The sequence below is a fragment of the Engraulis encrasicolus genome, chromosome 4 (assembly GCF_034702125.1).
Source record: "Engraulis encrasicolus isolate BLACKSEA-1 chromosome 4, IST_EnEncr_1.0, whole genome shotgun sequence".
NCBI lineage: Eukaryota > Metazoa > Chordata > Actinopteri > Clupeiformes > Engraulidae > Engraulis > Engraulis encrasicolus.
Genome location: NC_085860.1, coordinates 11,553,296 through 11,560,478, shown reverse-complemented (window position 1 = coordinate 11,560,478; position 7,183 = coordinate 11,553,296). Strand labels below are relative to the sequence as shown.

The following is a 7,183-nucleotide window of genomic DNA, read 5'->3' as shown; positions in this document are numbered from 1 at the left end:
TTTGTAGGTACTTGCAGTTCTACTTGTGCCCAAAGACAACATCTATACTGTACCTTGTATGCAAGCAGAACCACTCATGCCACCACACGTTTCCATGTCAGCGAGCAGCAGTGAGCAGGCACTACAACAAAGCAGGACGTACAGCTTATTTTCACCTCCATGGTATCTAATCGAAGAAGAAAAACAGAGGTGATAGACTGTGAAGGTCAGCTTCAGGGATAGCAAAATATAGCCATACGAGCACTAGCCAAGCATCTGTACAACCTTATGGCACCCTGGGGAGAGCGCAGGGCTGGTGCTAGGCATAGGCAGGCAAGGCGATCGCCTAGTGCCCCAAATGTCTTAAGGGCACCATACACCCGAAAGTCCCAAAAAATTATTAGAACATCAAGCTAAATATAACATTAGACTTTACATTGACAGTGACTATTCATGCATTCAGTAGATGTATTTGTTATATACTGGGAAATATTGGGGTAGGAACTTATGTTAAATTGGGGTTGCCCCACCGGGGCTAGTTAGTGTGGGACGTCCCAGTTTGTCCTGTGGTTTTGCCGGCTTACTTTTCTTCACTAAAAGAATGACTAAACAAGTGACATGTCTCCGTCTGGATTAATTGGATGTACACTACACACTCGGTTACTACACTGGCGACGAGGATAAAACTTTGAAGCGGACAGAGCAACGCACTTTTAAGTCATAAAAATGTCAACGGTCGGGACGCTCAGTGAGTATGTGGAGACTGACGGGGATTGGGTGGAATATGTCGAGAGACTGCAGCACTTTTTCGTGGCAAATGACATTAATGACCAGTCCAAACAACGGTCAGTTCTTCTCAGTGCATGCGGTGCCAAGACCTACAAACTCATTCGTAACCTAGCGTCCCCACGGAAACCGGGAGATTTAAGCTTCCAGGACATAGTTAAACTAGTGCAAGACCACCATAACCCCAAGCCATCAGTGATAGTGCAGCGCTTTAAATTCCACACGCATTCACGCAAGCAAGGAGTGTCAGTGCCTGCGTTTGTGGCAGAACTCAGGGCATTATCAGAGCACTGTGAGTTTGGAGATGTACTAAATGACATGCTGCGCGACAGGTTAGTTTGTGGAATTAACGACGACAGTATTCAGCGTCGGTTGTTGAGTGAAGCCAAGCTCACTTACAAAAAAGCACTGGAGATCGCGCAGGCAATGGAAACCGCGGCAAATAACTCCAAAGACATTCAACAAGCCAGTGGGGCGGCACAATCTGACGCTGTTCATCACGTGGCCAAAGAAAGGAAGGGTAAACAACAAAAGTCCGTGGAATGCTACCGTTGTGGGGGACCACACTTTGCAAGTGACTGTGGTCTCAAAGACTCTGTGTGTCACAACTGTCAGAAGAGGGGCCATATAGCCAAAGTGTGCAGGGGCAAAAACAAACAAAAGAAGGAATGGGGTGAAAAGCCAGGCAGGGCTACACATCACCTGCAGGAGGAGGAAGAGCCTCAGGAAGAGGAATGCTCTTTTAACATGTTCAATGTCCATGCCATCAGCCAGCCCAGAGCAGACCCCATCTATGCTACATTGAAAGTGAATGGTGCTGATCTGAAAATGGAAGTGGACACTGGGGCTTCTGTGTCCGTGCTGAGTGAAAATGCATATCACCAACTGTGGAAAGCAACAAAAGCACCTGCTCTTAAAAAGTCAGCCATAAAACTGAGAACATACACGGGTGAGTGCATTCCCATCATTGGGGCAATTGAGGTGGACATTGATTATGAAGGACAGAAGGCAGCAACAAAGCTGTTAGTGGTCCAGGGGGAGGGGCCTAGTCTGCTGGGTCGAGATATCCTACAAAAAATTCGCTTGCAGTGGGGAACATCTGGGGAGAAGTAAAGCACATGACAGCAGTGCAAGACATAATGGCCAAGTACTCAGATGTTTTCAAGGATGAGTTGGGCACCCTCCGTGGCACCACAGTGAAATTATCTGTGGATCCCAAAGCCCAGCCTCGGTTTTACAAACCACGTCCAGTGCCATACGCCATGAGGGCTAAAGTGGAGGCAGAGTTAGAGCGGCTGCAACAAGCGGGGGTGATCGAGCCGGTGGAATTCTCCAACTGGGCCGCGCCCATAGTACCGGTGGTGAAGGAAGATGGTGGAGTGCGAATCTGTGGAGATTACAAACTGACAATTAACCAGGCCTCCCAACTCGACACATACCCTCTGCCTCGAGTCGAGGATTTGTTCGCCACATTAGCAGGGGGTCAAACATTCACAAAGCTGGATATGAGTCATGCGTACCAGCAGCTGATGCTAGATGAGGAGTCAAAACAATATGTGACCATTAACACACATAAAGGGCTATTCAAGTACAACCGCCTGGCATTCGGGGTCGCATCCAGCCCAGGTATCTTCCAACGCACGATGGACAATCTGCTTCGAAATCTCCCGCACGTAGCAGTGTACCTGGACGACATTTTGGTCACAGGAAGTACAGAGGAGGAGCATTTGCGGAACCTTGACCAGGTACTGAGGAGACTGTCTGAGGCAGGACTGCGCCTCAAGCGTAGGAAGTGCGTTTTTCAAGCTCAAAGTGTCACATACCTGGGGCACCGGATTTCGGCTCAGGGGCTGTCTCCAGTGGAAGAGAAGGTGAGGGCGGTAAAGGAGGCTCCATGCCCGAAGAATGTAGCAGAGCTCAGGTCCTTCCTGGGGTTAGTGAACTATTATGCTAAATTCTTACCTGATCTCTCCACTGTGCTGTCCCCACTCTACCTGCTGCTGCACAAAGACAGTTCGTGGAAATGGCAGCAGGCCCAAGCGGAGGCATTCCAGCAAGTAAAGAGACTGTTACATTCAGACCGACTGCTGGTGCACTTTGACCCTGCGAAGGAGGTTGTCCTATCTTGCGACGCGTCCCCTTATGGCCTGGGGGCGGTCCTTTCACACCGACTGGAGGATGGAACTGAAAAGCCCATTAGCTATGTATCACGGACACTGACCACAGCAGAAAAAGGGTACTCACAGTTGGAAAAAGGACTAGCTGTAGTATTCGCTGTGAAACGTTTTCACCAATACCTCTATGGTCGCCGTTTTTCGATTTTCACAGACCACAAGCCCTTAATGGGTCTGTTCAGTGAGTTAAAAGGCATTCCCCCCATGGCATCTGCAAGAATCCAGCGGTGGGCACTGACCCTGTCAGCATACCAGTACCACATAGTGTACAGGGCAGGTAGTGAAAATGGAAACGCTGATGCTTTCAGCCGCCTACCACTCCCCGAAACACCCAGATACACCGGTTTTCCACCAGAAACAGTTTTCCTGTTGGACAGACTGGCAAACTCACCAGTGACCGCAAAGCAGATTAAAACATGGACTGAGAGAGATCCGGTGTTATCACAAGTAAAGAGGTGGGTGATGCAGGGCTGGCCGGAAGCAGTAGGGGAGGAGAGATTCAAGCCATATGCAAAGCGCAAGTTAGAACTGAGTGTTCTGGATGGCTGTATCCTCTGGGGCTCCAGAGTGATCGTCCCCCTACCCGGGCAGGCACAGGTGATGGAGGCCCTGCACGATGCCCACCCGGGAGTTTCTCGAATGAAAAGCCTCGCCAGGTCATTCGTGTGGTGGCCTGGGATGGACAATGCTTTAGAAGAGGAGGTCAAGGACTGTTTTCCGTGCCGAAGCAACCAGAAGATGCCGCCGTCGGCCCCACTGCATCCGTGGCAGTGGCCTGGCCGTGCTTGGTCCAGGCTCCACCTGGATTTTGCAGGTCCATTTATGGGCCAGACCTTCCTGGTGCTGGTGGATGCACATTCGAAATGGCTTGAGGCACATATCATGTCAAATATCACAGCGGCCGTTACCACTGACAAGCTCAGAGGCATCTTTGCCATACACGGCTTACCAGACACAGTGGTGACAGACAATGGTGCCACTTTCACCAGTGCCATTTTCAAAGAGTTTATGGAGAAAAATGGGATCAGACATGTCTGCTCTGCCCCCTATCACCCCGCCTCAAATGGACTAGCTGAGCGAGCTGTGGGAACACTGAAAGATGCATTGAGAAAAATGACAGGACATTCTCTAGAAACCAAGCTCTCTCGTTTCCTTTTCCAGTACCGGATCACTCCACACACCACGACAGGGGTATCCCCAGCAGAGATGCTTTTTGGGAGGAGGCCAAAGTCACACCTCGATCTTCTTCATCCAGACATCGAAGAGAGAGTAGTCCGGGGGCAGGACACACAAAAGCTGAGGCGTGATCAGCACGCAAAAGACAGAGTCTTTCAGCCAGGCGATCATGTTTATGTCAAAAACTTTGCTACTGGTCTGCCCTGGCTGCCAGGGGTTATTCAACACCAAACAGGGCCTGTGTCCTTTGTAGTGGATTTGCTGGATGGCAGGCAGGTGCGGAGGCACCAGGATCACCTACATGATCGCTATGATGCAGGAGGGGAAGCGCGTCAACGTGGGGCATACAAGAACCGTGCATTCAGCCCTGCAGGCTCAGTGGAAGTTCCTCAGACACCGGAAGAGGACCAAAGCACGCCTGAAGAGCCAGCAGCTCCGGGCACTCCGCTGGCCCAACCGGCTGCGCCGGGCACGCCGTTGGCCCAGCCAGCAGCTCCGGGCACTCCGTTGGCCCCCAGGCCAACCCAGCTCGGGGGAGCACCAGAACCGAGGAGATCAACGAGGCCACATAGGCCTCCAGACAGACTGACCTGGTAACGCCGTATGGTTAATTAAGAAAAATAAGTTTGTGTCAGGTAACTGCCAAGGCACTTTAAGTTTCAAACCAAAGTTAGACAGAGAGGTACAACTTTTTGTTTTGTTAATGTGTGCCATAATATGTTTACAGTTAAAGGGGGAGAAGTGTTATATACTGGGAAATATTGGGGTAGGAACTTATGTTAAATTGGGGTTGCCCCACCGGGGCTAGTTAGTGTGGGACGTCCCAGTTTGTCCTGTGGTTTTGCCGGCTTACTTTTCTTCACTAAAAGAATGACTAAACAAGTGACATGTCTCCGTCTGGATTAATTGGATGTACACTACACACTCGGTTACTACAGTATAGCCTAGGTATAGTCAAATGCACATAAAGAAAAGGGGGTGCTCGTTTAGGGCACAAAACGAACTGCCGTAACCGTCCCTGGGAGAGCTAACACAGCTCCTACCCCCACTCTCCCTCTCCGTGGCTGGCTATGTATGGGTCATGTGTGTCGTCGTCCCCCCCCCCCCTCTCCCTCTCCGCGGTTGGCTATCTATGGGTCATGTGTGTCCCTCTTACTCCCTCTCCGCATCTGGCTATCTATGGGTCATGTGTGTTGTGAGGACACATAAACAGCGGCCGGCTGCGTTTCCTAGAAGGACACCCCATGCTCCATGTACGCTGGGGGGCTCATCCGTCACGTCACGAGACCAGAGCTTGTTCCCCTCTTGGTCACGAGACCAGAGCCTGTTCCCCTGTTGCACACAAGAGCACAGGATGTAGGCTACCATCAACATCCCCCAGAGGCCTGCTGCATTGTGCCCTGAGTTTGAGTTTCGGCAGTTGGGGGGAAGTGGGGCCTTATTTTCCTCTTAGCTATGCTGTTTGTTTCAAACTGGACGTCTGCTTCCTGTAAAGTAAGTACAGCAACCCGGCGGGGTCAAAGCTATAAGGCAGTCATTAAGCTCTCACCCTTCGCTGCTTTTCAACTCTCTGAACGTGAGCGAAGGCGAGCCGGTGAGGTCATTTAAGGAGTGTCAACAAGAGGGCAAAGGAAAATAAAAGGTCTATACTCTGCTCTCCCCCCAAGGCTAACAGGGAGCGGGGAAAGGGGGAGAGTGAGAGAGCGAGAGTGAGAGGGCTAAGCTTGTGCCCAGACATGGAAGGCCAGGGGCTGTCGGCCACGGACATCGGAGAGCGAGAGAGAGAGAGAGAGATAGGGAGAGAGGGGGGGGGAGGGGAGAGGGAGAGAGAGAGAGGGCAAGAGAGAGAGGGCTGTCGGCCGCGGACATCATCGCCTGACTGATCACTGAGCCTGAGCTAATCATAAACCTCAGACCACTGGCCGGCCGGACGGCGAAGTCTGCTGCACAGCCCACTGATCGGAGCAGAGCAGAGTACAGTAGAACAGAGGGGCTGTGGAGGGAAAAGGAAGCATTTTAATTGGCCTGCGACAGGGGCCAACCTGGTCCTGGAAAGGCCTGACGGCCGGTGCTGCGTTATCACAAGCACTTTCCTCCTGAGGGGGCCTGGCGGTGTGGAGGCTATTTCTGGGGCCGCACTACGCTAGCTCTCTCTGCTCCGCTCTGCAGCCGGACGCTCAGGGGCATACGTCACGTCAGGACAGACACATTCACTCACCCGCTCACTCACCCGCTCACACACACAACAACAAGCGATAATAGCAAGCAGCAGAGGGGAAAGTGGCCTCGCTCGCTTGCAGTCCTGAGATAACCGACTGACTGGCCAGATTTTTGAGGCCGATATGATATGTGGCCCTCATAAAAAAGTATTTATTTACTCATGCTTATTTTCCACAGTGCCAGGCCTGTGCTCTTTGACAGCGTCAGCGGAGGCCGTTAACGTTATGGGACGAGGCAGGATTGTCTGCTGAGGTTAGAAGGGGGTGAGAAGGATTGACAGGCAAGATAACTCAAACTCATGCTGGCTGGACACAACATGTGAAACCAGAACCCAGCCTGATCTCACAGGACTTGACTGAGGAGCTGGTGGTGGTGGTGGAGAGGTGGTGGTGGTGGTGATCATGATTGTCTTTCACTTCAGTGAAAGTACAGATACACTTGGTCAAATTGTACTCACTACTAGTGAGAGTTACTTTGACTTGTACCTGAGTATGCACAACTGCTTGTATGGTACTACTTGACGTATGATTGTCCACCAGTGGTGGTGGTGGTGGTGGTGTGGAACCATGCGGTTGGCTATGTTCCATTTCACAGCTACTGCTACCTCCTCTATCTCTCCTCTATCCCGCCTGCTGTGACAGTTTGTCAGCGAGCTCTCAGATATCTCGGCCCAGATGTGAGGACATGTGCCTGTGTTTATGTATGTTTCCTTACCGCATGTGTGTGTTGTGGCTGTGTGTGGCTGTGTTTGTATCGGTGAAGCTCTGTGTGTGTGTGTGTGTGTGTGTGTGTGTGTGTGTGTGTGTGTGTGTGTGTGTGTGTGTGTGTGTGTGTGTGTGTGTGTGTGT

General features: G+C 51.4%; 1 pseudogene; it reads left to right on the top strand.

The window, feature by feature from the left end:
* Positions 1–471: 471 nt before the first annotated feature.
* LOC134447077 (uncharacterized protein K02A2.6-like) lies at positions 472–4,712 on the top strand (annotated as a pseudogene).
* Positions 4,713–7,183: the final 2,471 nt, after the last annotated feature.